The sequence below is a fragment of the Hippopotamus amphibius genome, chromosome 12, assembly GCF_030028045.1.
Source record: "Hippopotamus amphibius kiboko isolate mHipAmp2 chromosome 12, mHipAmp2.hap2, whole genome shotgun sequence".
Classification (NCBI taxonomy): domain Eukaryota; kingdom Metazoa; phylum Chordata; class Mammalia; order Artiodactyla; family Hippopotamidae; genus Hippopotamus; species Hippopotamus amphibius.
In genome coordinates this window covers 31,566,795-31,577,616 of record NC_080197.1, presented here as the reverse complement: position 1 = coordinate 31,577,616, position 10,822 = coordinate 31,566,795, and the positions used below count along the sequence as shown (strand labels likewise).

Here is a 10,822-nt window from a genome sequence, read left to right as displayed (position 1 = left end):
ACAGGCTCAATAGTTGTGACGCACGGGCTTAGTTGCTCCGCCGCATGTGGGATCTCCCTGGAGCAGGGATCTAACCTGTGTGCCTTGCGTTGGCAGGCTGATTCTTAACCACTGTGTCACCTAGGAAATCCCCTCTTTCACCTTGACAGGATATCCCAACATGGCCTACGCCACTGCATTCCTAGAAACTTCACTGATGTGCAAGCCTCTGTATTTTCATGAGATTTATCTCCTGCTCTCTAACACACATACATTTTATAAAGGCAGCATGTTACTTCCTGCTTTCTACATCCTACTTACCTCCTGACTAGCACAAGCTTTGGCTCTGATCAATGGACCACAGCGTAACTCTGGCTCCCTGGGGATTAGTGTACCTTCTAGGAAAGGCTGGGTATTTTCTTTCCCCACTCTAGTTACACAGGTCACAGGTCTCTTTGGCAAATGCCAGGAGGAAGATTTATAGTACACATACATAATGTTATTGCAGGTTCTTCCTTTATCTGGTCTTTCCCTCATCCAAGTGGCTCTGGGTCTGTAACAGAGTTCTGGTAACTGGGTAAAGGACTAGGATGCTATGTTGTGGTGGCTTAGGTTAGGACCTGATTCCCCACAGATAGAGTACTTTTGGTCATATAGAACAAGTGGGACCTTAATGGGCTTCCTGATTATTTCAGTCCTTGGGAGACTCATGACTACTTAGTGCCTCCCAAAGATCCCTGTGGATCAAACCATTTTTATTAGCCAGCATATATACACAACAAAGGGCTCATAGTCAAAATCGAAAAAGAACGCCTGCAGGGAATTCCCTGGTTGTCCAGTGGTTAGGACTCAGCGTTTTCACTGCCGAGGGCCTGGGTTTAATCCCTGGTCAGGGAACTAAGATCCCACAAACCACGTGGCCCGGCCAAAAAAAAAGTTATGAACCAGGAAAAAAAACACACAAAAAGCTATACAATTGTCTAATAAAAATGAAACTGTACTTATCCCAACTTATCCCATTGGTTATTGGGGAAATTAAAATGAAAACCATCATGAGATACACACCCACTGGAACAGCTAAAATTAAAAAGGCTGGTATTACCAAGCGAATACAGAACAATGGGAACCCTCACACACTGCTGGAGGGAGTGTAAACTGGTACAACTATTTGGGAAACCTGGTTGGCAGTAATACTCAAGCTGCACATGTACATACCATGCGGTCCCACAATTCTGCTCCAGAAATACGTACATGTGAGTGAGCCTCAAAAGACATGTTCAAGAATGCTTATCACAGTGGCTCTATTTTTCATAGCTCCACTGGATACAACCTAATGTCCATCACCAATAAAATAGAATAACTAAATTTATACAACAGAATACCATAAAGCAATGAAAAATGAACAAAGTATTACATATGGAAATATCTCACAGTCATTACGTCAAATGAAAGAATGCATATCAATAGAAATGTATGATTTCATTTATATGAGGTTCAAAAAGAGGTGTACTCAACCTACTAAGTTAGAAGTAAGAGGAAAGTGGCCCCTGTCAGGAGGTAGTGATTGGGAAGGGCATGAGAGGTGCTTCTATTTCTTGATCTGATGTTGATTTCACAGTATGTTTATTCTGTGAACATTAGCTAAATATTGAAGACTTGTGCACTTTTATGGATGTATGTTATACTTTAATTTAAAAGTTTAAGGGACTTCCCTGGCAGTCCAGAGCTTAAGACTCCAAGCTTCCATTGCAGGGTGCGCGGATTCCATCCCTGGTGGGGGAACTAAGACCCCACATGCTGCATGATGCGGCCAAACAAACAACACTTTAAAATTTAAAAAAAAAGTTTCTCGTTCTGCAGAAGATGGAACAAGCATACTCCACCTGGCCTCTCTCCTTGAATGTAAGTATAAATTTTGGACACAGAGCAGCTACATGAGGATTCTGAACAGTACACAGTAGCAGGCAGATAAGGAGACTAGAATTCAGAGTTCCCAGAACTGGCGATGGGTTTACCATTTTTCTCCTCCAGCATTGCCCAGCCAGAATTCCAAGTGTGCATCAGATGTTGAACAGAAATTATTCCAAGAGAGTTCCTCCTCTCTTCCTGATTTGAGAGTGGAAGGTATCTCTTAATACGCTCAGAGAAAATTCCCCTTTTTCTACCCAACCCCCACACTTGGCTCTGGACACAGATATAGTCACATGAAGGGTGTGGCCTAATAGGGAAAGTAGAACTCCAGCTTTCTGACCAGATGACCAGGAAGGAAGGCCCTTAGAAGCTGGAAAGTATCAGGGAGGCTCTTGAGAGTATGAAAATGAAGAGAGCAAATGCCTAAAGTCAGGTATGTGCTTCTGAGCTCCTCTCCAAGCTGCATAAGCAGATCTGACCCCACATAGCCTCCCACAAGTGCAGAATTCAGCTAGACCACGGTGCACATCTGAGATCAGTCACTGAGTGGCACACATAAGGGTCTGATCCAAATAGCATTGCAAATGCCTTGAAAACTGAATGAACATTAGAACCAAAGCCCTCAAAAGGCCGGTCAGAAATTGTGACCTGAACCTCACCTGGAACACCTACACACTATTCACAGGACTGACCGTCCCTCTTAATCATACGGCCCAACCTGTAAATACCCACATACTTGCCCCTAGCCGCATCTAGTGATTGTTCTAATCTTTAGATCACAACATCTCCACCATGACAGCTTCTTAAAGGGGTGCTGAGGGGCATGCTGCTCTGCTGGTTTCCCTGGTAACTGAGGAGCCAGCCTGATGTCAACTCCCCCTCCCTCTCCCTGGGGTAGCGAAGGCGGCTGCCACATCCTGCCCACCATCTGCCACACATGGTGGGGTGTCGCTCCAGGCCTTTGCTTCAAACATGTAAGATCCCTCTGCCCATTAAACCACTGACGCTTCTGTCGCTGACTCTGGGCTCTTTCTTCAGTCTTGAGGCTGAGCAAGTACAGTGCTTGCTGGCCTGTAGGGTGCAGCCCAATAGTTCAGTAACAGAATGGAGATAGCAGAGGAATAAGTAAATCAGTTTGAAGATAGAGCAACGGAAATTATGTAATCTGAAAAGCAGAGAGAAAACAGATTTTAAAAAATGTTTATAGAGCCTCAGGGACCTGTGGTATAATCTGAAGAGGTTAGCATTTGTTTCATCAGAGTCCCAGAAGGAGAGGAGAAGAAGCATGGAGCAGAAAAAAATATTTTGACGAAGTAATAGCTGGGGCTTCCCTGGTGGCGCAGAAGTTAAGAATCCGCCTGCCAATGCAGGGGACACGGGTTTGACCCCTGCTCCAGGAAGATCCCACATGCCATGGAGCTACTAAGCCCGTTCGCCACAGTTACCAAGCCTGTGCTCTAGAACCCGTGAGCTACAACGTCTGAAGCCTGAGTGCCTAGAGCCAGGGTTCCACAACAAGAGAAGCCAATGCAATGAGAAGCCTGAGCACTGCAAGGAAGAGTGGCCCCCGCTCTCCGCAACTAGAGAAAGCCCACGCACAGCAACGAAGACCCAACACAGCCAAAAAATAAATATATAAATTAAAAAAAAAAAGTAATAGCTGAAAATTTCCTCAATTTGGTGAAGGACATAAACTCACAGATTCAAGAAGTTCAGTGAACCTCAAATAGGATAATGTTAAAGAAATTCATGCCCAGAAAAGTCATAATAATAGTGCTGAATACTAAATGCAAGCAAAAAATTTTGAAAGCTGCCAAAGAAAAACAATCTATTACTTAATTGGGGGAAAAAAATTGCATGACTGTGGATTTCTCATCAGAAACCATGGAGGCCAGAAGGAGGTATAACTTTTTAAAGTACTGAAACAAAAGAGCTGTTAACTCTGAATTCTATTCCAGTTAAAATATCATTCAGGAATGAAGATAAAAGAAAGATAGTCTCAGTGAAAGAAAACCAAGAGAATACATTACCTGCTCTAAAATAATTGCTAAAGGACATTTTGCAAATAGAGAAAATGATACCAGAGGGAAACTTGGAACATTAGGACTGAAGGAAAAGCCACAGCATAACATTGTCTAATGGAGGTTTTTTTTGTTTTTTTTTAATTAATTAATTTATTTATTGTCTGTGTTGGGTCTTTGTTGCTGCTTGCAGGCTTTCTCTAGTTGCGGGCAGGCAGGGGCTACTTTTTGTTGTGGTGCTCGGGCTTCTCATTGTGGTGGCTTCTCTTGTTGTGTAGCACAGGCTGTAGGCACACAGGCTTCAGTAGTTGTGGCACGTGGGCTCAATAGTTGTGGCTCTTGGACTCTAGAGTGCAGGCTCAGTAGTTGTGACACACAGGTTTAGCTGCTCAGCGGCATGTGGGATCTTCCTTGCCCAGGGCTCAAACCCATGTCCCCTGCATTGGCAGGTAGATTCTTAACCACTGTGCCACCAGGGAAGCCCTGATGGAGTTTTAAAGTACGTAGATGTAGGGACTTCCCTGGTGGTCCAGTGGTAAAGATTCTGTCTGACAATGCAAGGGATTCGAGTTCAATCCCTGGTCAGGGAACTAAGATCTCACATGCAGCAGGGCAACTAAGCCCACATGCCACAATTACTGAGCCAGCGAGCCGCCAGTCACAGAGCCCACACGCTCGGGAGCCTGTGCGCCACAACTAGAGAAGAGAAAACTCGCATGCCACAGCTAGAGAGAAGCCCACAAGCTTCAACAAAAGATCCTGCATGCTGTAATGAAGATCCCACCTGCTGCAACTAAGGCCTGATGCAGCCAAAAATATAAATAAATAAATAAAATAAAATAAATATTTAAAAAGTATGTAAATGTAATAATAAGACAGCTACAATATAAAGAAGGAGGGTAAAGGGACTTTTATTGTGGTAAGGTTTCCACTTGAAGTGGTAAAATGTTAATTCTAAGACAACTGAAAAATTAAGTATTAAGTAATCTCCAGAGTGAACAGTAAAGGAAACAATATAAAAGTATAGTCAAATCACAACAGATTAATTTAAATGAAATATGAAAAAAAGTCCAAATAACTCAAAGAAGGCAGAAGTGGGGAAATGGTAGCCCTAAATCCAAAATATATTTTAAAAAATGCATTAAATGTAAGTGGTTTAAACACACCAATTAAAAGACAAAGATTTTCAGAATGGATTTAAAAAAACCATGACCCAATTATATGCTTTCTACAAGAAACTTGCTTGAAATATAATGATTTAGGTAGACAAAAAGTAAATGGGTGGACTTCTGGATTTACCTCTGAGGTGTAAAGAGCTAGGAAATCATCACTCCCATCCTCACAACAAGAAAACAGTTGAATGATGACTTTTCTTAGATCCATCGGAGACTTGAGGTCACAGGGCAAACTGCCACCCTGAAAATTAGAAAGACTTGTGAATATAATCAAAGCCAAAATCAGCTTATTGGGGAGCAGAAGCCATTGAAGCCAGCAATTTTTAGGAACACTCAAACAGTAATTGACTAATCCTGGAAGTGGAGTATGGAACAGTAACGGAAGAAATTTTCACATATTGAGGTATGGGGAATCATTTTGGCTTACACATGATTTAACTTGAAATTTATACTAACTAGAACAGCCTGTTTTGTGGCCTGTCAAACATGCATTATACGTCTGCCTTAACCATTAGAGGAGGGACTTCCCTGGTGGCACAGTGGTTAACAATCCACCTGCTAATGCAGGGGACACGGGTTTGATCCCTGGGCCAGAAAGACCCCATAATGCCAAGAAGCAACTAAGCCCATGTGCCACAACTATTGAGCCCACGTGCCACAACTACTGAAGCCCATATGCCTAGAGCCCATGCTCTGCAACAAGAGAAGCCACCACAGTGAGAAACACTTGTGCCATAATGAAGAGTAGCCCCCGCTCCCCACAACTAGAGAAAGCCCATGAGCAGCAACAAAGACCCAATGCAGCCATAAATAAATACATAAATAATAAAATAAATCTTAAAAAAAAAAGAATCTGCCTGCCAATACAGGGGACACGGGTTCAATTCCCAGGCAGGTAAAATCCCACATGCCATGGAGCAACTAAGCCCGTGCACAACTACTGAGCTTGCTCTCTAGAGCCTGCGAGCCACAACTACTGAGTCCACGTGCTGCAACTACTGAAGCCCGAGTGCCTAGAGCCTGTGGTCTGCAACAAGAGAAGACACCACATTGAGAAGTCTGTGCACTGCAACATAGAGTAGCTCCCCTTGCCACAACTAGAGAAAGCCTGCATGCAGCAACAAAGACCCAACACAGCCAAATAAATAAATAAAAGAAAATGTTACCAAAAATGTTACTTTTTTGCCTTAATATTGAAAAAGTTCTGGGGGCTAATAAAGGTCTCATTTCTCCTTCAACTCAAAAAAAATATATTTTTTAAAAAGAAAAAAACCCCCATTAGAGAAATGAATGCATTTAAAAATCAAAACGGAGTAACTGTGGTTCAGGCATTCAAAATGGAGCTGGGCGGCCACTGTAGGTATGGTTTCAGACACGTCTCAGCATTATTGAGAAGCTGAATTTCTGAACTGTATCAGACTCAAGGACACCACCAGCCATTCTCAAAACAATATCTGCTAGCAGCTGCCAGCTGGAACTTTATAGTCTTGAGACAGGCTGGGACCTGGGACCCTTTGCTGCAGTGCTGCAATGCTTGCACCTGGACACACCTCTCCTCGAGCAACAAAATACGAAAAAACTATATGGGACTGAAAACAACTGCATGCATGCACAGTTGGGGAAAATTATGTACAGAAAAGTCACAAAAGACCAAAAAAAACAAACAAACCCCTACTGCACTTTTGAAGAACCCAGAGCAAAAACAGGGTGTTGGGAGCAAAAGCAGGGTACTGAGCATGCCCCCTGCACACAAAACATCACCTAAGGGGTGGGCAAAACACCTAAGCCACCCCTCCTGCCCCATCCCTGGATACATCCCTACCCTCGCCCCACATAAGGAACAAGCTTGCCCCCGCTCAGGGAGGGAACAAACGAGGGAACCTGTTGTTTGTTCTTGCTCCCCAGTGCTGCAGGAGGGGCACCAACAAAGCCTTGCCTGAATTTCTTTTCTGGCCTCTAGTCAATTTCTATTGACTCGGGAAGGCCAAGAGCCCTGGTTGGTGTCAGAATCAAGGTCTCCCCTTGTGAAACTGAGCACAGCCCTGTGGGACTCCCAGGCACGGAGGCCTCTTTTGTCCCCCATTTCGTGTAGGCAAGGCTCCAACCTCCATGACCTTCCCTGAGCTCCAAAGGGCAGATTCGAACAGTCGCTAACCAAGGGAGGAGCGGCCAAGAAACCACCTGACACAGATTAAAGGGACCAGGGAAGCTCATCAAGATTAGGAGACCTGAGACAAGATCAAGGGCATGTAAACCCTGCATACGCCCTAATCTTGTCAGCAACCCCACTCTTGAACTATTGCTGTAAAACCCCTCATCAAATCCTCCCAGGTTGGGACACATAGTTTTTCAAGGCAGGAGCCTGTGTGTCCCCCCCTTTGCCTGGCAAAGCATTAAAGTTATCCTTTCCTGCTTCACCCACAACTCTCTCTCTGAGATTCCATTTGGCACAGTATACAGAGAAGCTGAGCTTTCGGCATCACTTGTAACTATGCAACCATTTCAGACTCCAAACAATCCTTGTTTAACAAGCACCCTTACCTCTCGCCAGCTCCAATCCTAATTCCTGACAAACAATTTATATAATTTTGTCTTTGTAAGCCGCTCCGATTTTGTAGTCCAGTAGAATGCAATTCAAGTGCTTTTTTTTTTTTAATTTTATTTATTTATTGGCTGCGTTTCGTTACTGTATGCGGGCTTTCTGTAGTTGCGGAGGGTGGGGGCTACACTTCATTTCAGTGTACTGGTTTCTTATTGCGGTGGCTTCTCTTGTTGCGGAGCATGGGCTCTAGGGCGTGGGCTCAGTAGTTGTGGTGCATGGGCTTAATTGCTCCACGGCATGTGGGATCTTCCTGGCCCAGGGCTCAAACCCGTGTCCCTTGCATTGGCAGGCAGATTCTTAACCACTGCGCCACCAGGGAAGCCCTCAAGTGCTTCTTGAATCTGTGTCTCCTGGGCTATAGTCTTCAGTTTGGCTCAGATAAAACTCTCTTCTATTCTTTTTATAGATCGGTTATTGATTATTTCTGTCCACACCAGCTTAAGAGTTAACTCCTAAGGGGCCAGTCTTAGGGAAGGCTCTTAGAGTTTTGTGGGTTTTGCCTTCAGGAATGTCATTGATTGTCAGTGAGGATTGAAGAAAAGTCCTGTAACCATTTTTAAAATTTTATTTATTTTTGTCTGCTTTGGGTCTTCGCTGCTGTGCACGGGCTTTCTTTAGCTGTGGCGAGCAGGGGCTACTCGTCATTGTGGTGTTCGGCCTTCTCATTGTGAAACAGGAGGAAGGGGGCAGGGCACAACCTTTGAAAGAATGACGTAGCCCGAGGACACGACATAAACTGATTAGAACCAAATGGATCCAAGACGGTGGACAAATTGACTTCAGAGCGCCATGACAGTTCCAAGGCTGACAGTTAGGATCAAAAAGTGGGCGGTGGCCCAATTCCTGGAAATCCCCACCCCTTCCTGAAATAGCTGGAATGCTCCTCCCACTCATTAGCATATGAAATTACCCACCCCTATAAAAACTGACAACCCCATACCCTGGTGCTTTTGTCACCTTCTGAGATGGCCCACACTCTGTCTGTGGAGTGTGTTTCTCTATAAATAAATCCACTTCTTACCTATCTCTTTGTCTCTCACTGAATTCTTTCTGTGATGAGACATCAAGAACCTGAGCTTCATTAAGTCCTGAAACCAGGTGTGTGATCTCAGTTGGAAGATCTTGGGTTTTGGCCGGGTTTGAGTCCTGACCGCATGGGTTCAATTCCCATTCTGAGGTGCACAGTCTCAATTGTGGTGGCTTTTCTTGTTGTGCAGCATGGACTCTAAGTGTGAGGGCTTCAGATGTTGTGGCACATGGGCTCAGTAGTTGTGACTCTCAGGCTCTAGAGTACAGGCTCAGTAGTCGTGGCACACGGGCTTAGTTGCTCTGTGGCATGTGGAATCTTCCTGGACCAGGGCTCAAACCTGTGTCCCCTGCATTGGCAAGCGGATTCTTAGCAACTGCACCACTAGGGAAGTCCCCCTGTAACCATTTTGAAATACACCCAGAGCACTGTCTAAAACAAGGACCTGTCCTCAAGGGAAACTACTTTACCAGAGCCTTACCTGACCTGGGGGAAGGGCAGGTAGACAACTCCAGCCCCCTATAGCCTTCCTGTCTCAATTAAGCGGAGAAAAATAAGAAAGGCCAAAACAGGCTTCTGAAGGTCAAAGCCTGGGGACATAGGCCCATTAAAACAACAACAACAACATCAACAAGAAAAACCTGAGATTAAATCATAAGATTATAGAATGCCTCTCTCTCCACACTTTACCACTACATCAATAGGGCTCCAGTATAATACAGTGGATTACAATTGAGAAAGCTGTAAGACACCAACTCTGTGTAAGAAGAAATCCTTAAAGAAAAGCAAAGATAACAGGGGAGAAAAGCAAAACAAAACAATGCAACTAGAGAAAACTGAAGCCCTGGGAACATACAGCTACAACAAAGATTTAGACACGGCCCAGCTTCTAACAGATTAACATAAAAAACCTCATACTAAAAGCCTGGTTACCTCAGTTTCTATCACCAGATATATTATGTCCAGCTTTCAAAAGTAAATGGATAGAAAAGAATTTACCATGAAAACATAAATCAAAAGAAAGCTGGAGTGGCTAAATTAGTATCAAAGTAGATTTCAGAGCAAAGAAAATTACCAGGGATAAAGAAATTTATTACAGAATGATAAAGTGGTTAATTCACCAAGAAGACAACAATTCTACATGTGAATGTGCCAAGCAACAGAGTTTCAATATTGTAACAGGGAAGAGAAAAATTCTGGCTCCATGTTGGTTCTATTTCTTTAACTTCTGCTTTTCCTTGCTTTTGTCATTATTATAATCACTGTCTGTAGCTGTAAGCTATACATAATGGCCTGGCACAGGGACCCCTGCCCCTCTGCCTGACTGTTGAACTAAAAGGCCTCTGTTCATTCACTGATGATATGATGACGAGTCAGAAAGAGCACATCCTGCTCTTGGTCCTTGTCAGTGCCACGTTCTGTGGTGCTTAGATGGGTTCCTTTTGCAAAAGTGTCCTCCTCATTGATTGATTAGAGACAATTTGTCTGAGAAGGGACCAGACCCAGGGGAGCCTGAGTAACCTGCTCTTTTTTTCTTTCTGTCCTATCCCGTTGTGTAGTGGGGAGCGATGGAACCATAGCTAGGTCTTAACTATGGCATCTTCTAGGTGTGCTGGGCATCAAGGTAAAAATCATGCTGCCTTGGGACCCAACTGGTGAGACTGGCCCTAAGAAGCCCCTGCCTGATCACGTGAGCATTGTGGAACCCAAAGATGAAATACTCCCCACCACCTCCATCTCTGAACAGAAGGGTGGGAAGCCAGAGCTGCCTGCCATGTCCCATCCGGTACTGGTACCCACAGCATAATAGAGTCTCCTTGGCTGCTGGATCTGGAGTCTGGATGTTGCTCTATAAAGACCTCTAATAAAATCTTCTTAAAAGACAACAACAACAACAAAGACCTTTGTTCAGCTCACAGCAAGACATTCTCACCCTGCCCACCTGTTAATGGCTGCAAAAAAGAAGAAATTAACACATCCCTTCCCTGATGCAGCCAAGTGAGGAGATTTTGTAAGACAAATGGTCTTTTTCCTGCCTCATCTTCTCCCCCTCTCTGTTCTATAAAAGAAATTGGCACCCAGACCCCAATAAGATTTTTTTTGAGGG

General features: G+C 44.1%; 1 non-coding gene across 1 annotated transcript; it reads left to right on the top strand.

Moving 5' to 3' along the window:
* The first annotated feature begins 10,064 nt into the window (after positions 1–10,064).
* LOC130834200 (small nucleolar RNA SNORD15) lies at positions 10,065–10,209 on the top strand. Its single transcript, XR_009048593.1, has one exon. It is a non-coding gene; the product is annotated as a small nucleolar RNA SNORD15 (small nucleolar RNA).
* The last annotated feature ends 613 nt before the right edge of the window (positions 10,210–10,822 follow it).